At 46.8% G+C, this 23788-nt stretch overlaps 15 non-coding genes and 2 pseudogenes across 15 annotated transcripts; all 17 read left to right on the forward strand.

The window, feature by feature from the left end:
* The first annotated feature begins 1031 nt into the window (after positions 1-1031).
* On the forward strand, positions 1032-1222 carry LOC141231187 (U2 spliceosomal RNA). The gene has a single exon (XR_012297596.1). It is a non-coding gene; the product is annotated as a U2 spliceosomal RNA (small nuclear RNA).
* Positions 1223-2337: 1115 nt separating this feature from the next.
* On the forward strand, positions 2338-2528 carry LOC141231357 (U2 spliceosomal RNA). Its single transcript, XR_012297768.1, has one exon. It is a non-coding gene; the product is annotated as a U2 spliceosomal RNA (small nuclear RNA).
* A 1115-nt stretch (positions 2529-3643) lies between these two features.
* LOC141231188 (U2 spliceosomal RNA) lies at positions 3644-3834 on the forward strand. Its single transcript, XR_012297597.1, has one exon. It is a non-coding gene; the product is annotated as a U2 spliceosomal RNA (small nuclear RNA).
* A 1118-nt stretch (positions 3835-4952) lies between these two features.
* LOC141231189 (U2 spliceosomal RNA) lies at positions 4953-5143 on the forward strand. Its single transcript, XR_012297598.1, has one exon. It is a non-coding gene; the product is annotated as a U2 spliceosomal RNA (small nuclear RNA).
* A 1118-nt stretch (positions 5144-6261) lies between these two features.
* On the forward strand, positions 6262-6452 carry LOC141231190 (U2 spliceosomal RNA). The gene has a single exon (XR_012297599.1). It is a non-coding gene; the product is annotated as a U2 spliceosomal RNA (small nuclear RNA).
* Positions 6453-7567: 1115 nt separating this feature from the next.
* Positions 7568-7758, forward strand: LOC141231192 (U2 spliceosomal RNA). Its single transcript, XR_012297601.1, has one exon. It is a non-coding gene; the product is annotated as a U2 spliceosomal RNA (small nuclear RNA).
* A 1115-nt stretch (positions 7759-8873) lies between these two features.
* LOC141231193 (U2 spliceosomal RNA) lies at positions 8874-9064 on the forward strand. Its single transcript, XR_012297602.1, has one exon. It is a non-coding gene; the product is annotated as a U2 spliceosomal RNA (small nuclear RNA).
* A 1115-nt stretch (positions 9065-10179) lies between these two features.
* Positions 10180-10356, forward strand: LOC141230975 (U2 spliceosomal RNA; annotated as a pseudogene).
* A 3444-nt stretch (positions 10357-13800) lies between these two features.
* On the forward strand, positions 13801-13995 carry LOC141231402 (U2 spliceosomal RNA). Its single transcript, XR_012297812.1, has one exon. It is a non-coding gene; the product is annotated as a U2 spliceosomal RNA (small nuclear RNA).
* A 1115-nt stretch (positions 13996-15110) lies between these two features.
* On the forward strand, positions 15111-15301 carry LOC141231194 (U2 spliceosomal RNA). The gene has a single exon (XR_012297603.1). It is a non-coding gene; the product is annotated as a U2 spliceosomal RNA (small nuclear RNA).
* A 1109-nt stretch (positions 15302-16410) lies between these two features.
* On the forward strand, positions 16411-16601 carry LOC141231195 (U2 spliceosomal RNA). Its single transcript, XR_012297604.1, has one exon. It is a non-coding gene; the product is annotated as a U2 spliceosomal RNA (small nuclear RNA).
* A 1115-nt stretch (positions 16602-17716) lies between these two features.
* Positions 17717-17907, forward strand: LOC141231196 (U2 spliceosomal RNA). Its single transcript, XR_012297605.1, has one exon. It is a non-coding gene; the product is annotated as a U2 spliceosomal RNA (small nuclear RNA).
* Positions 17908-19022: 1115 nt separating this feature from the next.
* LOC141231197 (U2 spliceosomal RNA) lies at positions 19023-19213 on the forward strand. Its single transcript, XR_012297606.1, has one exon. It is a non-coding gene; the product is annotated as a U2 spliceosomal RNA (small nuclear RNA).
* Positions 19214-20328: 1115 nt separating this feature from the next.
* On the forward strand, positions 20329-20519 carry LOC141231198 (U2 spliceosomal RNA). The gene has a single exon (XR_012297607.1). It is a non-coding gene; the product is annotated as a U2 spliceosomal RNA (small nuclear RNA).
* A 1115-nt stretch (positions 20520-21634) lies between these two features.
* On the forward strand, positions 21635-21750 carry LOC141231487 (U2 spliceosomal RNA; annotated as a pseudogene).
* A 524-nt stretch (positions 21751-22274) lies between these two features.
* Positions 22275-22459, forward strand: LOC141231385 (U2 spliceosomal RNA). Its single transcript, XR_012297796.1, has one exon. It is a non-coding gene; the product is annotated as a U2 spliceosomal RNA (small nuclear RNA).
* Positions 22460-23574: 1115 nt separating this feature from the next.
* LOC141231199 (U2 spliceosomal RNA) lies at positions 23575-23765 on the forward strand. Its single transcript, XR_012297608.1, has one exon. It is a non-coding gene; the product is annotated as a U2 spliceosomal RNA (small nuclear RNA).
* Positions 23766-23788: the final 23 nt, after the last annotated feature.

A 23788-nucleotide genomic window follows, 5' to 3' on the forward strand; every position in this document is an offset into this window, starting at 1 on the left:
TCTTTGGCTTTGCTTTTCTTCTCCTCATTGGATTTTTCATGTTCAAAGTTGCAGAAGCCAGATTACAAGCTCATTTTGGTTCAACTTCAGCAACTGTGCATTGCATTGCCATGTAATGTGATGCAATGCTATCTTTCTAGCTCTCCCTTTTTACTTCCTTTTGGATAAACAGACATATTAGGCAAGCATTTTGGAGCTTTCACCTAAATAACTACAGGTGGTGAGATAAGCTGCACAATATAATTGACCTTTCAGTATATTGTTGCACACACACCATCTATTTAGCAAATGCCCTTGTTATCAACAGCAGCCTTTTAAACTCACCTGAGCTAACAGGTATGTGCGCTGGTTACTCTGCTGCGCTTAAAATTTCTTTTTTGGTTTGCTACAATGCCTTTTCTGAAACGTTGTCTCCTTCTGCTGGAACACTGACTTCTTTCATTTAATGCCTGCAGACTATAAAAGAGAACCCAACCCAAAAAGTTTGGTTGATTAGTCTGTGGCATTCTGTTAAACTGTTGCTTATGGCGGTCTCTGTGAGCTTCTCAGCGACATTCAGCCAGCCAGGTATCCTGCCTGCAGTAGATGGAATGTGGCAATGGAACGCTGGCTGCGCGTGTCATAATAGGCTCTGAGCCTTTATATACCTGTGCACAGCAGCAGCCACCTTCAGTCTGCTGCTGGACAGCCAGCAGCAGCAGCAGCAGGAGAGGTATGTAATCAGGAGCCCTCCTGCTAAGGGTAGACAGCTGCTCGTTCCACCCCACCCCCCGCCTTAATTGGTTCTCCTCCCTTCCAACGGTGTTGAGGTGGGTGGGAACAGCAGGGGGTGAAGGTGCTGTGTTTAAAGAGGTGGAGTTATGCAGATCTAAAACGCGTGGATTGCAGCAGCAGCAAGCCGAAAAGTGCAGGCATGTAAGGGATCTAGAGGTTGACAACATGTCTTCTTAACGGGAGTCCAGGAGCTCATCTCCACAAATGGACTTTTCAGGATCCTTGGGTGGCTCCGTAGTTTGAAATCAATTCTGGTTATCGCTTCTCGGCCTTTTGGCTAAGATCAAGTGTAGTATCTGTTCTTATCAGTTTAATATCTGATACGTCCCCTATCTGGGGACCATATATTAAATGGATTTTTAGAACAGGGAGATGGAAAAAGAGCTTGCTCTGTCCACTCCACGCATTGACCTGGTATTGCAGTATCTCCAGGACCGGTGCACCCCTTCTTTAATGCAGTTTCTAAAATCAGAAAGAATTGAATTCAATGTTTTTTGTTCATTTTGCTTGTTTGTCGGATTTTGGGATGGACTCTTTGGCTTTGCTTTTCTTCTCCTCATTGGATTTTTCATGTTCAAAGTTGCAGAAGCCAGATTACAAGCTCATTTTGGTTCAACTTCAGCAACTGTGCATTGCATTGCCATGTAATGTGATGCAATGCTATCTTTCTAGCTCTCCCTTTTTACTTCCTTTTGGATAAACAGACATATTAGGCAAGCATTTTGGAGCTTTCACCTAAATAACTACAGGTGGTGAGATAAGCTGCACAATATAATTGACCTTTCAGTATATTGTTGCACACACACCATCTATTTAGCAAATGCCCTTGTTATCAACAGCAGCCTTTTAAACTCACCTGAGCTAACAGGTATGTGCGCTGGTTACTCTGCTGCGCTTAAAATTTCTTTTTTGGTTTGCTACAATGCCTTTTCTGAAACGTTGTCTCCTTCTGCTGGAACACTGACTTCTTTCATTTAATGCCTGCAGACTATAAAAGAGAACCCAACCCAAAAAGTTTGGTTGATTAGTCTGTGGCATTCTGTTAAACTGTTGCTTATGGCGGTCTCTGTGAGCTTCTCAGCGACATTCAGCCAGCCAGGTATCCTGCCTGCAGTAGATGGAATGTGGCAATGGAACGCTGGCTGCGCGTGTCATAATAGGCTCTGAGCCTTTATATACCTGTGCAAAGCAGCAGCCACCTTCAGTCTGCTGCTGGGCAGCCAGCAGCAGCAGCAGCAGGAGAGGTATGTAATCAGGAGCCCTCCTGCTAAGGGTAGACAGCTGCTCGTTCCACCCCACCCCCCGCCTTAATTGGTTCTCCTCCCTTCCAACGGTGTTGAGGCGGGTGGGAACAGCAGGGGGTGAAGGTGCTGTGTTTAAAGAGGTGGAGTTATGCAGATCTAAAACGCGTGGATTGCAGCAGCAGCAAGCCGAAAAGTGCAGGCATGTAAGGGATCTAGAGGTTGACAACATGTCTTCTTAACGGGAGTCCAGGAGCTCATCTCCACAAATGGACTTTTCAGGATCCTTGGGTGGCTCCGTAGTTTGAAACCAATTCTGGTTATCGCTTCTCGGCCTTTTGGCTAAGATCAAGTGTAGTATGTGTTCTTATCAGTTTAATATCTGATACGTCCCCTATCTGGGGACCATATATTAAATGGATTTTTAGAACAGGGAGATGGAAAAAGAGCTTGCTCTGTCCACTCCACGCATTGACCTGGTATTGCAGTATCTCCAGGACCGGTGCACCCCTTCTTTAATGCAGTTTCTAAAATCAGAAAGAATTGAATTCAATGTTTTTTGTTCATTTTGCTTGTTTGTCGGATTTTGGGATGGACTCTTTGGCTTTGCTTTTCTTCTCCTCATTGGATTTTTCATGTTCAAAGTTGCAGAAGCCAGATTACAAGCTCATTTTGGTTCAACTTCAGCAACTGTGCATTGCATTGCCATGTAATGTGATGCAATGCTATCTTTCTAGCTCTCCCTTTTTACTTCCTTTTGGATAAACAGACATATTAGGCAAGCATTTTGGAGCTTTCACCTAAATAACTACAGGTGGTGAGATAAGCTGCACAATATAATTGACCTTTCAGTATATTGTTGCACACACACCATCTATTTAGCAAATGCCCTTGTTATCAACAGCAGCCTTTTAAACTCACCTGAGCTAACAGGTATGTGCGCTGGTTACTCTGCTGCGCTTAAAATTTCTTTTTTGGTTTGCTACAATGCCTTTTCTGAAACGTTGTCTCCTTCTTCTGGAACACTGACTTCTTTCATTTAATGCCTGCAGACTATAAAAGAGAACCCAACCCAAAAAGTTTGGTTGATTAGTCTGTGGCATTCTGTTAAACTGTTGCTTATGGCGGTCTCTGTGAGCTTCTCAGCGACATTCAGCCAGCCAGGTATCCTGCCTGCAGTAGATGGAATGTGGCAATGGAACGCTGGCTGCGCGTGTCATAATAGGCTCTGAGCCTTTATATACCTGTGCACAGCAGCAGCCACCTTCAGTCTGCTGCTGGACAGCCAGCAGCAGCAGCAGCAGGAGAGGTATGTAATCAGGAGCCCTCCTGCTAAGGGTAGACAGCTGCTCGTTCCACCCCACCCCCCGCCTTAATTGGTTCTCCTCCCTTCCAACGGTGCTGAGGCGGGTGGGAACAGCAGGGGGTGAAGGTGCTGTGTTTAAAGAGGTGGAGTTATGCAGATCTAAAACGCGTGGATTGCAGCAGCAGCAAGCCGAAAAGTGCAGGCATGTAAGGGATCTAGAGGTTGACAACATGTCTTCTTAACGGGAGTCCAGGAGCTCATCTCCACAAATGGACTTTTCAGGATCCTTGGGTGGCTCCGTAGTTTGAAACCAATTCTGGTTATCGCTTCTCGGCCTTTTGGCTAAGATCAAGTGTAGTATCTGTTCTTATCAGTTTAATATCTGATACGTCCCCTATCTGGGGACCATATATTAAATGGATTTTTAGAACAGGGAGATGGAAAAAGAGCTTGCTCTGTCCACTCCACGCATTGACCTGGTATTGCAGTATCTCCAGGACCGGTGCACCCCTTCTTTAATGCAGTTTCTAAAATCAGAAAGAATTGAATTCAATGTTTTTTGTTCATTTTGCTTGTTTGTCGGATTTTGGGATGGACTCTTTGGCTTTGCTTTTCTTCTCCTCATTGGATTTTTCATGTTTAAAGTTGCAGAAGCCAGATTACAAGCTCATTTTGGTTCAACTTCAGCAACTGTGCATTGCATTGCCATGTAATGTGATGCAATGCTATCTTTCTAGCTCTCCCTTTTTACTTCCTTTTGGATAAACAGACATATTAGGCAAGCATTTTGGAGCTTTCACCTAAATAACTACAGGTGGTGAGATAAGCTGCACAATATAATTGACCTTTCAGTATATTGTTGCACACACACCATCTATTTAGCAAATGCCCTTGTTATCAACAGCAGCCTTTTAAACTCACCTGAGCTAACAGGTATGTGCGCTGGTTACTCTGCTGCGCTTAAAATTTCTTTTTTGGTTTGCTACAATGCCTTTTCTGAAACGTTGTCTCCTTCTGCTGGAACACTGACTTCTTTCATTTAATGCCTGCAGACTATAAAAGAGAACCCAACCCAAAAAGTTTGGTTGATTAGTCTGTGGCATTCTGTTAAACTGTTGCTTATGGCGGTCTCTGTGAGCTTCTCAGCGACATTCAGCCAGCCAGGTATCCTGCCTGCAGTAGATGGAATGTGGCAATGGAACGCTGGCTGCGCGTGTCATAATAGGCTCTGAGCCTTTATATACCTGTGCACATCAGCAGCCACCTTCAGTCTGCTGCTGGACAGCCAGCAGCAGCAGCAGCAGCAGGAGAGGTATGTAATCAGGAGCCCTCCTGCTAAGGGTAGACAGCTGCTCGTTCCACCCCACCCCCCGCCTTAATTGGTTCTCCTCCCTTCCAACGGTGTTGAGGCGGGTGGGAACAGCAGGGGGTGAAGGTGCTGTGTTTAAAGAGGTGGAGTTATGCAGATCTAAAACGCGTGGATTGCAGCAGCAGCAAGCCGAAAAGTGCAGGCATGTAAGGGATCTAGAGGTTGACAACATGTCTTCTTAACGGGAGTCCAGGAGCTCATCTCCACAAATGGACTTTTCAGGATCCTTGGGTGGCTCCGTAGTTTGAAACCAATTCTGGTTATCGCTTCTCGGCCTTTTGGCTAAGATCAAGTGTAGTATCTGTTCTTATCAGTTTAATATCTGATACGTCCCCTATCTGGGGACCATATATTAAATGGATTTTTAGAACAGGGAGATGGAAAAAGAGCTTGCTCTGTCCACTCCACGCATTGACCTGGTATTGCAGTATCTCCAGGACCGGTGCACCCCTTCTTTAATGCAGTTTCTAAAATCAGAAAGAATTGAATTCAATGTTTTTTGTTCATTTTGCTTGTTTGTCGGATTTTGGGATGGACTCTTTGGCTTTGCTTTTCTTCTCCTCATTGGATTTTTCATGTTCAAAGTTGCAGAAGCCAGATTACAAGCTCATTTTGGTTCAACTTCAGCAACTGTGCATTGCATTGCCATGTAATGTGATGCAATGCTATCTTTCTAGCTCTCCCTTTTTACTTCCTTTTGGATAAACAGACATATTAGGCAAGCATTTTGGAGCTTTCACCTAAATAACTACAGGTGGTGAGATAAGCTGCACAATATAATTGACCTTTCAGTATATTGTTGCACACACACCATCTATTTAGCAAATGCCCTTGTTATCAACAGCAGCCTTTTAAACTCACCTGAGCTAACAGGTATGTGCGCTGGTTACTCTGCTGCGCTTAAAATTTATTTTTTGGTTTGCTACAATGCCTTTTCTGAAACGTTGTCTCCTTCTGCTGGAACACTGACTTCTTTCATTTAATGCCTGCAGACTATAAAAGAGAACCCAACCCAAAAAGTTTGGTTGATTAGTCTGTGGCATTCTGTTAAACTGTTGCTTATGGCGGTCTCTGTGAGCTTCTCAGCGACATTCAGCCAGCCAGGTATCCTGCCTGCAGTAGATGGAATGTGGCAATGGAACGCTGGCTGCGCGTGTCATAATAGGCTCTGAGCCTTTATATACCTGTGCACAGCAGCAGCCACCTTCAGTCTGCTGCTGGACAGCCAGCAGCAGCAGCAGCAGCAGGAGAGGTATGTAATCAGGAGCCCTACTGCTAAGGGTAGACAGCTGCTCGTTCCACCCCACCCCCCGCCTTAATTGGTTCTCCTCCCTTCCAACGGTGTTGAGGTGGGTGGGAACAGCAGGGGGTGAAGGTGCTGTGTTTAAAGAGGTGGAGTTATGCAGATCTAAAACGCGTGGATTGCAGCAGCAGCAAGCCGAAAAGTGCAGGCATGTAAGGGATCTAGAGGTTGACAACATGTCTTCTTAACGGGAGTCCAGGAGCTCATCTCCACAAATGGACTTTTCAGGATCCTTGGGTGGCTCCGTAGTTTGAAACCAATTCTGGTTATCGCTTCTCGGCCTTTTGGCTAAGATCAAGTGTAGTATCTGTTCTTATCAGTTTAATATCTGATACGTCCCCTATCTGGGGACCATATATTAAATGGATTTTTAGAACAGGGAGATGGAAAAAGAGCTTGCTCTGTCCACTCCACGCATTGACCTGGTATTGCAGTATCTCCAGGACCGGTGCACCCCTTCTTTAATGCAGTTTCTAAAATCAGAAAGAATTGAATTCAATGTTTTTTGTTCATTTTGCTTGTTTGTCGGATTTTGGGATGGACTCTTTGGCTTTGCTTTTCTTCTCCTCATTGGATTTTTCATGTTCAAAGTTGCAGAAGCCAGATTACAAGCTCATTTTGGTTCAACTTCAGCAACTGTGCATTGCATTGCCATGTAATGTGATGCAATGCTATCTTTCTAGCTCTCCCTTTTTACTTCCTTTTGGATAAACAGACATATTAGGCAAGCATTTTGGAGCTTTCACCTAAATAACTACAGGTGGTGAGATAAGCTGCACAATATAATTGACCTTTCAGTATATTGTTGCACACACACCATCTATTTAGCAAATGCCCTTGTTATCAACAGCAGCCTTTTAAACTCACCTGAGCTAACAGGTATGTGCGCTGGTTACTCTGCTGCGCTTAAAATTTCTTTTTTGGTTTGCTACAATGCCTTTTCTGAAACGTTGTCTCCTTCTGCTGGAACACTGACTTCTTTCATTTAATGCCTGCAGACTATAAAAGAGAACCCAACCCAAAAAGTTTGGTTGATTAGTCTGTGGCATTCTGTTAAACTGTTGCTTATGGCGGTCTCTGTGAGCTTCTCAGCGACATTCAGCCAGCCAGGTATCCTGCCTGCAGTAGATGGAATGTGGCAATGGAACGCTGGCTGCGCGTGTCATAATAGGCTCTGAGCCTTTATATACCTGTGCACAGCAGCAGCCACCTTCAGTCTGCTGCTGGACAGCCAGCAGCAGCAGCAGCAGGAGAGGTATGTAATCAGGAGCCCTCCTGCTAAGGGTAGACAGCTGCTCGTTCCACCCCACCCCCCGCCTTAATTGGTTCTCCTCCCTTCCAACGGTGTTGAGGCGGGTGGGAACAGCAGGGGGTGAAGGTGCTGTGTTTAAAGAGGTGGAGTTATGCAGATCTAAAACGCGTGGATTGCAGCAGCAGCAAGCCGAAAAGTGCAGGCATGTAAGGGATCTAGAGGTTGACAACATGTCTTCTTAACGGGAGTCCAGGAGCTCATCTCCACAAATGGACTTTTCAGGATCCTTGGGTGGCTCCGTAGTTTGAAACCAATTCTGGTTATCGCTTCTCGGCCTTTTGGCTAAGATCAAGTGTAGTATCTGTTCTTATCAGTTTAATATCTGATACGTCCCCTATCTGGGGACCATATATTAAATGGATTTTTAGAACAGGGAGATGGAAAAAGAGCTTGCTCTGTCCACTCCACGCATTGACCTGGTATTGCAGTATCTCCAGGACCGGTGCACCCCTTCTTTAATGCAGTTTCTAAAATCAGAAAGAATTGAATTCAATGTTTTTTGTTCATTTTGCTTGTTTGTCGGATTTTGGGATGGACTCTTTGGCTTTGCTTTTCTTCTCCTCATTGGATTTTTCATGTTCAAAGTTGCAGAAGCCAGATTACAAGCTCATTTTGGTTCAACTTCAGCAACTGTGCATTGCATTGCCATGTAATGTGATGCAATGCTATCTTTCTAGCTCTCCCTTTTTACTTCCTTTTGGATAAACAGACATATTAGGCAAGCATTTTGGAGCTTTCACCTAAATAACTACAGGTGGTGAGATAAGCTGCACAATATAATTGACCTTTCAGTATATTGTTGCACACACACCATCTATTTAGCAAATGCCCTTGTTATCAACAGCAGCCTTTTAAACTCACCTGAGCTAACAGGTATGTGCGCTGGTTACTCTGCTGCGCTTAAAATTTCTTTTTTGGTTTGCTACAATGCCTTTTCTGAAACGTTGTCTCCTTCTGCTGGAACACTGACTTCTTTCATTTAATGCCTGCAGACTATAAAAGAGAACCCAACCCAAAAAGTTTGGTTGATTAGTCTGTGGCATTCTGTTAAACTGTTGCTTATGGTGGTCTCTGTGAGCTTCTCAGCGACATTCAGCCAGCCAGGTATCCTGCCTGCAGTAGATGGAATGTGGCAATGGAACGCTGGCTGCGCGTGTCATAATAGGCTCTGAGCCTTTATATACCTGTGCACAGCAGCAGCCACCTTCAGTCTGCTGCTGGACAGCCAGCAGCAGCAGCAGCAGGAGAGGTATGTAATCAGGAGCCCTCCTGCTAAGGGTAGACAGCTGCTCGTTCCACCCCACCCCCCGCCTTAATTGGTTCTCCTCCCTTCCAACGGTGTTGAGGCGGGTGGGAACAGCAGGGGGTGAAGGTGCTGTGTTTAAAGAGGTGGAGTTATGCAGATCTAAAACGCGTGGATTGCAGCAGCAGCAAGCCGAAAAGTGCAGGCATGTAAGGGATCTAGAGGTTGACAACATGTCTTCTTAACGGGAGTCCAGGAGCTCATCTCCACAAATGGACTTTTCAGGATCCTTGGGTGGCTCCGTAGTTTGAAACCAATTCTGGTTATCGCTTCTCGGCCTTTTGGCTAAGATCAAGTGTAGTATCTGTTCTTATCAGTTTAATATCTGATACGTCCCCTATCTGGGGACCATATATTAAATGGATTTTTAGAACAGGGAGATGGAAAAAGAGCTTGCTCTGTCCACTCCACGCATTGACCTGGTATTGCAGTATCTCCAGGACCGGTGCACCCCTTCTTTAATGCAGTTTCTAAAATCAGAAAGAATTGAATTCAATGTTTTTTGTTCATTTTGCTTGTTTGTCGGATTTTGGGATGGACTCTTTGGCTTTGCTTTTCTTCTCCTCATTGGATTTTTCATGTTCAAAGTTGCAGAAGCCAGATTACAAGCTCATTTTGATTCAACTTCAGCAACTGTGCATTGCATTGCCATGTAATGTGATGCAATGCTATCTTTCTAGCTCTCCCTTTTTACTTCCTTTTGGATAAACAGACATATTAGGCAAGCATTTTGGAGCTTTCACCTAAATAACTACAGGTGGTGAGATAAGCTGCACAATATAATTGACCTTTCAGTATATTGTTGCACACACACCATCTATTTAGCAAATGCCCTTGTTATCAACAGCAGCCTTTTAAACTCACCTGAGCTAACAGGTATGTGCGCTGGTTACTCTGCTGCGCTTAAAATTTCTTTTTTGGTTTGCTACAATGCCTTTTCTGAAACGTTGTCTCCTTCTGCTGGAACACTGACTTCTTTCATTTAATGCCTGCAGACTATAAAAGAGAACCCAACCCAAAAAGTTTGGTTGATTAGTCTGTGGCATTCTGTTAAACTGTTGCTTATGGCGGTCTCTGTGAGCTTCTCAGCGACATTCAGCCAGCCAGGTATCCTGCCTGCAGTAGATGGAATGTGGCAATGGAACGCTGGCTGCGCGTGTCATAATAGGCTCTGAGCCTTTATATACCTGTGCACAGCAGCAGCCACCTTCAGTCTGCTGCTGGACAGCCAGCAGCAGCAGCAGCAGGAGAGGTATGTAATCAGGAGCCCTCCTGCTAAGGGTAGACAGCTGCTCGTTCCACCCCACCCCCCGCCTTAATTGGTTCTCCTCCCTTCCAACGGTGTTGAGGCGGGTGGGAACAGCAGGGGGTGAAGGTGCTGTGTTTAAAGAGGTGGAGTTATGCAGATCTAAAACGCGTGGATTGCAGCAGCAGCAAGCCGAAAAGTGCAGGCATGTAAGGGATCTAGAGGTTGACAACATGTCTTCTTAACGGGAGTCCAGGAGCTCATCTCCACAAATGGACTTTTCAGGATCCTTGGGTGGCTCCGTAGTTTGAAACCAATTCTGGTTATCGCTTCTCGGCCTTTTGGCTAAGATCAAGTGTAGTATTTATGCCTTCCTTACTTCCCAGTTGTGTGATGTTTATATGTTGCAGGAATGTTCCCTTCCCTCCTCTAGGTCCTTCAAACATCTGGCCAGGGAGTGGTCCCACGGTCCATCCTACTGGTCCGGTGGGGGTGACTGCAAGTCTGCGGGGGTCGCAATTCTGATCAGGGGGGGCGCATTCACGCTTGAGTCCGTCCAGGAGCTCATCTGCGGCAGGGCTCTTGTTGTAGATGGCAACTGGGCAGGAGAACCTGTCAGGTTCATCAACGTGTATGCGTCCCCACTGAAGAATGAGCGTTTGGAGCTTTTCCAGACCCTGCGGCTTCAGCTTGCCACCACCAGGACCTTAGTGATGGCCGGGGATTTCAACTGCCCCATCGAGGAGGACGGTCGTAGTTCTGGCACATCTGCCAATTTGGACATCACGTCCAAGCTGCTCATCGAGATGGTAACCGAGGCCTCTCTTCAGGACGTGGTGGGCTCCATGGGGAGTTGCTCCACGAACTATTCGTGGAGCCGACCCGATGGCTCACTCCACTCCAGGATTGACTTTGTGTTCACCTCTCGGGCAGTCAGGCAGAGTAGGCACTCGATGGTCTCCTGCTTCTTCTCCGACCACAGAGCCATTCACTTACAAGGTGTCCTCGGCGACGGTTTTCCGTCCGGCCCCGGCTCCTGGCTGAATTGTGCTCTGCTGGCTCAGAATGAAGTCGTGGAGGAGCTGAGAGCAGCCTACGCAATGTGGCAGTCCTACAAGGGTAGCTTCCAAACAGTCTCTGATTGGTGGGAATATGTTAAACTTGAGTTTCGCTGTTTCTTTCAGGCCAAGGGTCGACAACAGGCGTGTGAGAAGAGGAGGGACTTCAGAGGGCTGCAGCGCGAGCTGCGGTCGCTGCAGGACCTTCTTCACTGCGGCTGGGACGTGAGGGAGGAGCTGGAGGAGACCAAGAAGAGCCTGAAAAGGCACTTTGAGGAGGAGTCCAAGCGAATCATCTTCCGTTCCAAAGTGGAGAATCTGGAGAAGGGTGAGAAATGTAACTCATTCTTTTTCAGGAAACTTCATGCCGGTCACACGCCCCTGAACGAGCTGCGAGACGAGAGCGGAAACATGCGACGTGGGAAGGAGGACGTGATGAGGGTCGTCAGCGACTTCTACAGCGAACTCTACTCCCACAAGACTACCGACCCCGACGCTGCTGATAAGTTCCTGTCAGGTATCACTAACCATCTTGATCCTGCAGGCACGGCAGCCTTGGACAAACCTCTGATGGTGGGCGAATTGCTCTCTGCCGCTAAATCCTTTAGGACCGGCAGGACCCCGGGCAGTGATGGTCTTCCAGCGGAGCTCTATGTAGCGCTGGGAGACCTCATCTGTCCGGACCTGTTGGACCTGTACGAGGAGATGGTGGTGGAGGGTAGAATGCCTCCATCTTTGAGGGAAGGAATGGTCACGATCCTGTACAAGCGGAAGGGAGAGAGGTGCGACCTGAGGAATTGGCGTCCCATCACTCTGCTCAACGTGGACTACAAGATCCTGGCCAAGACGATGGCGACACGACTTAAGACGGTCATCGGACGGATCATCCACCCGGACCAGACCTGCGGCATCCCTGGACGTCGCATCGCAGACAGCCTCGCTCTCGTGCGGGACACGGTCGAGTACATCAAGGTCCGCCGCGCACACGCGGCCCTGGTCTCCTTGGATCAGGAGAAGGCCTTCGACCGGGTTTCCCACGAGTTCATGGGCCGAGCTCTGCACCGGTTAGGTTTGGGTAACATGTTTTGTTCGTATGTCCGTCTGATGTATTTTGATATCCACAGCTCGGTGTTGGTGAACGGCTGGAAGACTGACCCCTTCCCTGTCCTCTCTGGGGTCAGACAAGGCTGCCCTCTATCACCTCTTCTTTTTGTTTGTGTTATAGAACTCTTCGCAGAGGCTATCCGGCAGAATGGAGAGATCAGAGGGATCACCGCACCGGGTCCGGGACGACACGACGTCAAGTGCTCGCTCTACATGGACGACGTCACCGTCTTCTGCGCTGATCGTGGTTCAGTCGACGCCCTCGTCCAGACGTGTGAGAGGTTCGGCCGGGCTTCAGGGGCCAAAGTCAACTGCAGGAAGTCGGAAGCCATGCTCTTCGGGGTTTGGCAGCCGGCCTCCTCCGCCCCCTTCCCCTTCAACATTCAACCGGATTTCCTCAAGGTGCTGGGAGTCTGGTTCGGGAAGGAAGGAGCAGCCCTCAAGTCCTGGCAAGAACGCTTGGCCAAGGTGAAGCAACGGATCGGACTCTGGAGCCTCAGACACCTCACTTGTGAGGGTAAGGCACTCGTCCTGCGTAATGAGGTCCTGCCCGTCTTGCAGTACACGGCGCAGGCCTGGCCCCCACACGTCACTGTGTGCAGGGCCATTACCAGGACAGTGTTTCACTTTGTCTGGGGATCCAAGATGGACAGAGTCAGGCGGGCCGTCATGTACAAGGAGCCTCGCAAGGGTGGGAAGGGCGTTCCAGATATCCCCACCCTCCTGCGATCCTCTTTTGTGTGTGATTGTGTCCGCCGGACTTTGCAAGTCAAGAATGGCTCCGCGGGCAGGTCCATGTCTCGCTTCTTCCTGCTTCCTCTTTGGAGGCGACTCGGCTGGGACAAGTGGGACAGCTCCTTCCCCTACAACTGGACGACGCCATGGTTCTACGGAGACGTCGCTCGATTTGTGGGGGAGCATCAACTGGAGGGACTCAAGCCCGACTTGTGGAAGCCCAAAACTATCCACAAGCTAATCAGAGCCAAGGATGACGTGGAGAACATCATAGGACTTCACCAGGACACGCTGGAGACTGTGTGGACAAATGTGTCGTCTGACAGGCTGACCAACGGGCACAAGGACTTGTCGTGGATGGCGATTCAGGGCGGACTGCCCGTCCGGTCATTCATGCATGCCCGGAACCTGTGCAAGACCCGGTACTGCCCAAGGTGCCCCTTCGTGGAGGAAACATCTTTGCACACTTTTTGGGACTGCGGATTTGCACAGCGCCTATTGACTGCACTTGAGGACGACCTGAGGAACTCTGTCCCCAGGGCGAGCCTATCGCACCATTCTGTGCTTTACGGACTCTTCCCTGGGGTTCATACCGTCGGAGCCATCCAGGAGGCTTGGCGCCTTATGAACTGCTTCAAGGATGCCGTTTGGGTCGCCAGGAACCGGCTCATCTTGAGGAGGGAGAGGATGTCCATCCAGGACTGCCGCAGGCTGATCCACAGCCTGCTCAGAGACTATTCCATCATGGACGGTCCGGAGGACGAGGACGAGGACTAAACCCCTCCTCCCCCTCTCCCCTTATGTGTCTTGTCTTTCAATAAAGCTTCGGGCCTGTGATTTTCCCCTCCCCATCCCCTTTTTCCCAATCCCCATCCCTTATCACGGTTCGTCGTACTGTATTGATTGACATGCTTTTTCTTTCAGATTAAGTGTTTTGTGTAGCATAGGGGTGTGATGTGTCTAGTTAGTGCGTCGTATCCTCATGCTATGTAAATATGATGTAGAATTCTGTGTGTACTGGGCTGCGGCACTGTACACTGTCTGTTAACTTATTTTTTGTGCTAATAAAAGATATATTCAATCAAAAAAAATCTGTTCTTATCAGTTTAATATCTGATACGTCCCCTATCTGGGGACCATATATTAAATGGATTTTTAGAACAGGGAGATGGAAAAAGAGCTTGCTCTGTCCACTCCACGCATTGACCTGGTATTGCAGTATCTCCAGGACCGGTGCACCCCTTCTTTAATGCAGTTTCTAAAATCAGAAAGAATTGAATTCAATGTTTTTTGTTCATTTTGCTTGTTTGTCGGATTTTGGGATGGACTCTTTGGCTTTGCTTTTCTTCTCCTCATTGGATTTTTCATGTTCAAAGTTGCAGAAGCCAGATTACAAGCTCATTTTGGTTCAACTTCAGCAACTGTGCATTGCATTGCCATGTAATGTGATGCAATGCTATCTTTCTAGCTCTCCCTTTTTACTTCCTTTTGGATAAACAGACATATTAGGCAAGCATTTTGGAGCTTTCACCTAAATAACTACAGGTGGTGAGATAAGCTGCACAATATAATTGACCTTTCAGTATATTGTTGCACACACACCATCTATTTAGCAAATGCCCTTGTTATCAACAGCAGCCTTTTAAACTCACCTGAGCTAACAGGTATGTGCGCTGGTTACTCTGCTGCGCTTAAAATTTCTTTTTTGGTTTGCTACAATGCCTTTTCTGAAACGTTGTCTCCTTCTGCTGGAACACTGACTTCTTTCATTTAATGCCTGCAGACTATAAAAGAGAACCCAACCCAAAAAGTTTGGTTGATTAGTCTGTGGCATTCTGTTAAACTGTTGCTTATGGCGGTCTCTGTGAGCTTCTCAGCGACATTCAGCCAGCCAGGTATCCTGCCTGCAGTAGATGGAATGTGGCAATGGAACGCTGGCTGCGCGTGTCATAATAGGCTCTGAGCCTTTATATACCTGTGCACAGCAGCAGCCACCTTCAGTCTGCTGCTGGACAGCCAGCAGCAGCAGCAGCAGGAGAGGTATGTAATCAGGAGCCCTCCTGCTAAGGGTAGACAGCTGCTCGTTCCACCCCACCCCCCGCCTTAATTGGTTCTCCTCCCTTCCAACGGTGTTGAGGCGGGTGGGAACAGCAGGGGGTGAAGGTGCTGTGTTTAAAGAGGTGGAGTTATGCAGATCTAAAACGCGTGGATTGCAGCAGCAGCAAGCCGAAAAGTGCAGGCATGTAAGGGATCTAGAGGTTGACAACATGTCTTCTTAACGGGAGTCCAGGAGCTCATCTCCACAAATGGACTTTTCAGGATCCTTGGGTGGCTCCGTAGTTTGAAACCAATTCTGGTTATCGCTTCTCGGCCTTTTGGCTAAGATCAAGTGTAGTATCTGTTCTTATCAGTTTAATATCTGATACGTCCCCTATCTGGGGACCATATATTAAATGGATTTTTAGAACAGGGAGATGGAAAAAGAGCTTGCTCTGTCCACTCCACGCATTGACCTGGTATTGCAGTATCTCCAGGACCGGTGCACCCCTTCTTTAATGCAGTTTCTAAAATCAGAAAGAATTGAATTCAATGTTTTTTGTTCATTTTGCTTGTTTGTCGGATTTTGGGATGGACTCTTTGGCTTTGCTTTTCTTCTCCTCATTGGATTCTTCATGTTCAAAGTTGCAGAAGCCAGATTACAAGCTCATTTTGGTTCAACTTCAGCAACTGTGCATTGCATTGCCATGTAATGTGATGCAATGCTATCTTTCTAGCTCTCCCTTTTTACTTCCTTTTGGATAAACAGACATATTAGGCAAGCATTTTGGAGCTTTCACCTAAATAACTACAGGTGGTGAGATAAGCTGCACAATATAATTGACCTTTCAGTATATTGTTGCACACACACCATCTATTTAGCAAATGCCCTTGTTATCAACAGCAGCCTTTTAAACTCACCTGAGCTAACAGGTATGTGCGCTGGTTACTCTGCTGCGCTTAAAATTTCTTTTTTGGTTTGCTACAATGCCTTTTCTGAAACGTTGTCTCCTTCTGCTGGAACACTGACTTCTTTCATTTAATGCCTGCAGACTATAAAAGAGAACCCAACCCAAAAAGTTTGGTTGATTAGTCTGTGGCATTCTGTTAAACTGTTGCTTATGGCGGTCTCTGTGAGCTTCTCAGCGACATTCAGCCAGCCAGGTATCCTGCCTGCAGTAGATGGAATGTGGCAATGGAACGCTGGCTGCGCGTGTCATAATAGGCTCTGAGCCTTTATATACCTGTGCACAGCAGCAGCCACCTTCAGTCTGCTGCTGGACAGCCAGCAGCAGCAGGAGAGGTATGTAATCAGGAGCCCTCCTGCTAAGGGTAGACAGCTGCTCGTTCCACCCCACCCCCCACCTTAATTGGTTCTCCTCCCTTCCAACGGTGTTGAGGCGGGTGGGAACAGCAGGGGGTGAAGGTGCTGTGTTTAAAGAGGTGAAGTTATGCAGATCTAAAACGCGTGGATTGCAGCAGCAGCAAGCCGAAAAGTGCAGGCATGTAAGGGATCTAGAGGTTGACAACATGTCTTCTTAACGGGAGTCCAGGAGCTCATCTCCACAAATGGACTTTTCAGGATCCTTGGGTGGCTCCGTAGTTTGAAACCAATTCTGGTTATCGCTTCTCGGCCTTTTGGCTAAGATCAAGTGTAGTATCTGTTCTTATCAGTTTAATATCTGATACGTCCCCTATCTGGGGACCATATATTAAATGGATTTTTAGAACAGGGAGATGGAAAAAGAGCTTGCTCTGTCCACTCCACGCATTGACCTGGTATTGCAGTATCTCCAGGACCGGTGCACCCCTTCTGTAATGCAGTTTCTAAAATCAGAAAGAATTGAATTCAATGTTTTTTGTTCATTTTGCTTGTTTGTCGGATTTTGGGATGGACTCTTTGGCTTTGCTTTTCTTCTCCTCATTGGATTTTTCATGTTCAAAGTTGCAGAAGCCAGATTACAAGCTCATTTTGGTTCAACTTCAGCAACTGTGCATTGCATTGCCATGTAATGTGATGCAATGCTATCTTTCTAGCTCTCCCTTTTTACTTCCTTTTGGATAAACAGACATATTAGGCAAGCATTTTGGAGCTTTCACCTAAATAACTACAGGTGGTGAGATAAGCTGCACAATATAATTGACCTTTCAGTATATTGTTGCACACACACCATCTATTTAGCAAATGCCCTTGTTATCAACAGCAGCCTTTTAAACTCACCTGAGCTAACAGGTATGTGCGCTGGTTACTCTGCTGCGCTTAAAATTTCTTTTTTGGTTTGCTACAATGCCTTTTCTGAAACGTTGTCTCCTTCTGCTGGAACACTGACTTCTTTCATTTAATGCCTGCAGACTATAAAAGAGAACCCAACCCAAAAAGTTTGGTTGATTAGTCTGTGGCATTCTGTTAAACTGTTGCTTATGGCGGTCTCTGTGAGCTTCTCAGCGACATTCAGCCAGCCAGGTATCCTGCCTGCAGTAGATGGAATGTGGCAATGGAACGCTGGCTGCGCGTGTCATAATAGGCTCTGAGCCTTTATATACCTGTGCACAGCAGCAGCCACCTTCAGTCTGCTGCTGGACAGCCAGCAGCAGCAGCAGCAGGAGAGGTATGTAATCAGGAGCCCTCCTGCTAAGGGTAGACAGCTGCTCGTTCCACCCCACCCCCCGCCTTAATTGGTTCTCCTCCCTTCCAACGGTGTTGAGGCGGGTGGGAACAGCAGGGGGTGAAGGTGCTGTGTTTAAAGAGGTGGAGTTATGCAGATCTAAAACGCGTGGATTGCAGCAGCAGCAAGCCGAAAAGTGCAGGCATGTAAGGGATCTAGAGGTTGACAACATGTCTTCTTAACGGGAGTCCAGGAGCTCATCTCCACAAATGGACTTTTCAGGATCCTTGGGTGGCTCCGTAGTTTGAAACCAATTCTGGTTATCGCTTCTCGGCCTTTTGGCTAAGATCAAGTGTAGTATCTGTTCTTATCAGTTTAATATCTGATACGTCCCCTATCTGGGGACCATATATTAAATGGATTTTTAGAACAGGGAGATGGAAAAAGAGCTTGCTCTGTCCACTCCACGCATTGACCTGGTATTGCAGTATCTCCAGGACCGGTGCACCCCTTCTTTAATGCAGTTTCTAAAATCAGAAAGAATTGAATTCAATGTTTTTTGTTCATTTTGCTTGTTTGTCGGATTTTGGGATGGACTCTTTGGCTTTGCTTTTCTTCTCCTCATTGGATTTTTCATGTTCAAAGTTGCAGAAGCCAGATTACAAGCTCATTTTGGTTCAACTTCAGCAACTGTGCATTGCATTGCCATGTAATGTGATGCAATGCTATCTTTCTAGCTCTCCCTTTTTACTTCCTTTTGGATAAACAGACATATTAGGCAAGCATTTTGGAGCTTTCACCTAAATAACTACAGGTGGTGAGATAAGCTGCACAATATAATTGACCTTTCAGTATATTGTTGCACACACACCATCTATTTAGCAAATGCCCTTGTTATCAACAGCCGCCTTTTAAACTCACCTGAGCTAACAGGTATGTGCGCTGGTTACTCTGCTGCGCTTAAAATTTCTTTTTTGGTTTGCTACAATGCCTTTTCTGAAACGTTGTCTCCTTCTGCTGGAACACTGACTTCTTTCATTTAATGCCTGCAGACTATAAAAGAGAACCCAACCCAAAAAGTTTGGTTGATTAGTCTGTGGCATTCTGTTAAACTGTTGCTTATGGTGGTCTCTGTGAGCTTCTCAGCGACATTCAGCCAGCCAGGTATCCTGCCTGCAGTAGATGGAATGTGGCAATGGAACGCTGGCTGCGCGTGTCATAATAGGCTCTGAGCCTTTATATACCTGTGCACAGCAGCAGCCACCTTCAGTCTGCTGCTGGACAGCCAGCAGCAGCAGCAGCAGGAGAGGTATGTAATCAGGAGCCCTCCTGCTAAGGGTAGACAGCTGCTCGTTCCACCCCACCCCCCGCCTTAATTGGTTCTCCTCCCTTCCAACGGTGTTGAGGCGGGTGGGAACAGCAGGGGGTGAAGGTGCTGTGTTTAAAGAGGTGGAGTTATGCAGATCTAAAACGCGTGGATTGCAGCAGCAGCAAGCCGAAAAGTGCAGGCATGTAAGGGATCTAGAGGTTGACAACATGTCTTCTTAACGGGAGTCCAGGAGCTCATCTCCACAAATGGACTTTTCAGGATCCTTGGGTGGCTCCGTAGTTTGAAACCAATTCTGGTTATCGCTTCTCGGCCTTTTGGCTAAGATCAAGTGTAGTATCTGTTCTTATCAGTTTAATATCTGATACGTCCCCTATCTGGGGACCATATATTAAATGGATTTTTAGAACAGGGAGATGGAAAAAGAGCTTGCTCTGTCCACTCCACGCATTGACCTGGTATTGCAGTATCTCCAGGACCGGTGCACCCCTTCTTTAATGCAGTTTCTAAAATCAGAAAGAATTGAATTCAATGTTTTTTGTTCATTTTGCTTGTTTGTCGGATTTTGGGATGGACTCTTTGGCTTTGCTTTTCTTCTCCTCATTGGATTTTTCATGTTCAAAGTTGCAGAAGCCAGATTACAAGCTCATTTTGGTTCAACTTCAGCAACTGTGCATTGCATTGCCATGTAATGTGATGCAATGCTATCTTTCTAGCTCTCCCTTTTTACTTCCTTTTGGATAAACAGACATATTAGGCAAGCATTTTGGAGCTTTCACCTAAATAACTACAGGTGGTGAGATAAGCTGCACAATATAATTGACCTTTCAGTATATTGTTGCACACACACCATCTATTTAGCACATGCCCTTGTTATCAACAGCAGCCTTTTAAACTCACCTGAGCTAACAGGTATGTGCGCTGGTTACTCTGCTGCGCTTAAAATTTCTTTTTTGGTTTGCTACAATGCCTTTTCTGAAACGTTGTCTCCTTCTGCTGGAACACTGACTTCTTTCATTTAATGCCTGCAGACTATAAAAGAGAACCCAACCCAAAAAGTTTGGTTGATTAGTCTGTGGCATTCTGTTAAACTGTTGCTTATGGCGGTCTCTGTGAGCTTCTCAGCGACATTCAGCCAGCCAGGTATCCTGCCTGCAGTAGATGGAATGTGGCAATGGAACGCTGGCTGCGCGTGTCATAATAGGCTCTGAGCCTTTATATACCTGTGCACAGCAGCAGCCACCTTCAGTCTGCTGCTGGACAGCCAGCAGCAGCAGCAGCAGGAGAGGTATGTAATCAGGAGCCCTCCTGCTAAGGGTAGACAGCTACTTGCTCCACCCCACCCCCCGCCTTAATTGGTTCTCCTCCCTTCCAACGGTGTTGAGGCGGGTGGGAACAGCAGGGGGTGAAGGTGCTGTGTTTAAAGAGGTGGAGTTATGCAGATCTAAAACGCGTGGATTGCAGCAGCAGCAAGCCGAAAAGTGCAGGCATGTAAGGGATCTAGAGGTTGACAACATGTCTTCTTAACGGGAGTCCAGGAGCTCATCTCCACAAATGGACTTTTCAGGATCCTTGGGTGGCTCCGTAGTTTGAAACCAATTCTGGTTATCGCTTCTCGGCCTTTTGGCTAAGATCAAGTGTAGTATCTGTTCTTATCAGTTTAATATCTGATACGTCCCCTATCTGGGGACCATATATTAAATGGATTTTTAGAACAGGGAGATGGAAAAAGAGCTTGCTCTGTCCACTCCACGCATTGACCTGGTATTGCAGTATCTCCAGGACCGGTGCACCCCTTCTTTAATGCAGTTTCTAAAATCAGAAAGAATTGAATTCAATGTTTTTTGTTCATTTTGCTTGTTTGTCGGATTTTGGGATGGACTCTTTGGCTTTGCTTTTCTTCTCCTCATTGGATTTTTCATGTTCAAAGTTGCAGAAGCCAGATTACAAGCTCATTTTGGTTCAACTTCAGCAACTGTGCATTGCATTGCCATGTAATGTGATGCAATGCTATCTTTCTAGCTCTCCCTTTTTACTTCCTTTTGGATAAACAGACATATTAGGCAAGCATTTTGGAGCTTTCACCTAAATAACTACAGGTGGTGAGATAAGCTGCACAATATAATTGACCTTTCAGTATATTGTTGCACACACACCATCTATTTAGCAAATGCCCTTGTTATCAACAGCAGCCTTTTAAACTCACCTGAGCTAACAGGTATGTGCGCTGGTTACTCTGCTGCGCTTAAAATTTCTTTTTTGGTTTGCTACAATGCCTTTTCTGAAACGTTGTCTCCTTCTGCTGGAACACTGACTTCTTTCATTTAATGCCTGCAGACTATAAAAGAGAACCCAACCCAAAAAGTTTGGTTGATTAGTCTGTGGCATTCTGTTAAACTGTTGCTTATGTCGGTCTCTGTGAGCTTCTCAGCGACATTCAGCGAGCCAGGTATCCTGCCTGCAGTAGATGGAATGTGGCAATGGAACGCTGGCTGCGCATGTGATAATAGGCTCTGAGCCTTTATATACCTGTGCACAGCAGCAGCCACCTTCAGTCTGCTGCTGGACAGCCAGCAGCAGCAGCAGCAGGAGAGGTATGTAATCAGGAGCCCTCCTGCTAAGGGTAGACAGCTGCTCGTTCCACCCCACCCCCCGCCTTAATTGGTTCTCCTCCCTTCCAACGGTGTTGAGGCGGGTGGGAACAGCAGGGGGTGAAGGTGCTGTGTTTAAAGAGGTGGAGTTATGCAGATCTAAAACGCGTGGATTGCAGCAGCAGCAAGCCGAAAAGTGCAGGCATGTAAGGGATCTAGAGGTTGACAACATGTCTTCTTAACGGGAGTCCAGGAGCTCATCTCCACAAATGGACTTTTCAGGATCCTTGGGTGGCTCCGTAGTTTGAAACCAATTCTGGTTATCGCTTCTCGGCCTTTTGGCTAAGATCAAGTGTAGTATCTTTTGAAAAGGCAGTTTTGTCCTTGGGCTGCCCTAGTAAATTGATGCATATTACACACTGGTTTGGTGCACTTCTTAGTACGCCAGGTGGCTCATAGAGTTATCTGATGGAAAACATGGCCCTCCAGGATTGAAGTCACTAGGCTGGGTAAGTGTGAGGGCTTTGGAGCAATGTGCCCCAGGAGTAGGCGCCCTGGTGGGAGTCCAAGCTTACTGGGACTGGGAACCCCAGAAAGACTTGGCTTCGTAGCACGCCGCACCTTTGCCAATCATACTTTCTGAGCAACCCCCCCTATTCCTGGCCTCCGGGCTAGGAAGGGGAATTTTTATAAACCCGGTCGGAGGTCCGGTCAGCTTTGGGCTGAGAAACCAACACAGGCTCCAGCTCCACTAGGGTGGCAGCCTAGATGGAAGCTGGGAGCACGAAAACGGCTCTTCTCCGGCTTCGGCTAGGGAGAGCATCGGAGATCCCTGACCCTCGCTGTGGCCTTCTGGCTCGGAGGGATGGGGATGGTTTATTGGGGACCCTCTCCTCCGGGAAGGGTCCACATGAATCCTCGCCTCGTGCGCTGTTTTGGTGTGACTTCGGTCACATTTTTCAGTGCCTTGGATGCAGCTTCAATCAAAAAAAAATCTGTTCTTATCAGTTTAATATCTGATACGTCCCCTATCTGGGGACCATATATTAAATGGATTTTTAGAACAGGGAGATGGAAAAAGAGCTTGCTCTGTCCACTCCACGCATTGACCTGGTATTGCAGTATCTCCAGGACCGGTGCACCCCTTCTTTAATGCAGTTTCTAAAATCAGAAAGAATTGAATTCAATGTTTTTTGTTCATTTTGCTTGTTTGTCGGATTTTGGGATGGACTCTTTGGCTTTGCTTTTCTTCTCCTCATTGGATTTTTCATGTTCAAAGTTGCAGAAGCCAGATTACAAGCTCATTTTGGTTCAACTTCAGCAACTGTGCATTGCATTGCCATGTAATGTGATGCAATGCTATCTTTCTAGCTCTCCCTTTTTACTTCCTTTTGGATAAACAGACATATTAGGCAAGCATTTTGGAGCTTTCACCTAAATAACTACAGGTGGTGAGATAAGCTGCACAATATAATTGACCTTTCAGTATATTGTTGCACACACACCATCTATTTAGCAAATGCCCTTGTTATCAACAGCAGCCTTTTAAACTCACCTGAGCTAACAGGTATGTGCGCTGGTTACTCTGCTGCGCTTAAAATTTCTTTTTTGGTTTGCTACAATGCCTTTTCTGAAACGTTGTCTCCTTCTGCTGGAACACTGACTTCTTTCATTTAATGCCTGCAGACTATAAAAGAGAACCCAACCCAAAAAGTTTGGTTGATTAGTCTGTGGCATTCTGTTAAACTGTTGCTTATGGCGGTCTCTGTGAGCTTCTCAGCGACATTCAGCCAGCCAGGTATCCTGCGTGCAGTAGATGGAATGTGGCAATGGAACGCTGGCTGCGCGTGTCATAATAGGCTCTGAGCCTTTATATACCTGTGCACAGCAGCAGCCACCTTCAGTCTGCTGCTGGACAGCCAGCAGCAGCAGCAGCAGGAGAGGTATGTAATCAGGAGCCCTCCTGCTAAGGGTAGACAGCTGCTCGTTCCACCCCACCCCCCGCCTTAATTGGTTCTCCTCCCTTCCAACGGTGTTGAGGCGGGTGGGAACAGCAGGGGGTGAAGGTGCTGTGTTTAAAGAGGTGGAGTTATGCAGATCTAAAACGCGTGGATTGCAGCAGCAGCAAGCCGAAAAGTGCAGGCATGTAAGGGATCTAGAGGTTGACAACATGTCTTCTTAACGGGAGTCCAGGAGCTCATCTCCACAAATGGACTTTTCAGGATCCTTGGGTGGCTCCGTAGTTTGAAACCAATTCTGGTTATCGCTTCTCGGCCTTTTGGCTAAGATCAAGTGTAGTATCTGTTCTTATCAGTTTAATATCTGATACGTCCCCTATCTGGGGACCATATATTAAATGGATTTTTAGAACAGGGAGATGGAAAAAGAGCTTGCTCTGTCCACTCCACGCATTGACCTGGTATTGCAGTATCTCCAGGACCGGTGCACCCCTTCTTTAATGCAGTTTCTAAAATCA

Source organism: Phyllobates terribilis, unplaced genomic scaffold (genome assembly GCF_046119375.1).
Source record: "Phyllobates terribilis strain yellow unplaced genomic scaffold, ASM4611937v1 Scaffold_505__1_contigs__length_1300667, whole genome shotgun sequence".
NCBI lineage: Eukaryota > Metazoa > Chordata > Amphibia > Anura > Dendrobatidae > Phyllobates > Phyllobates terribilis.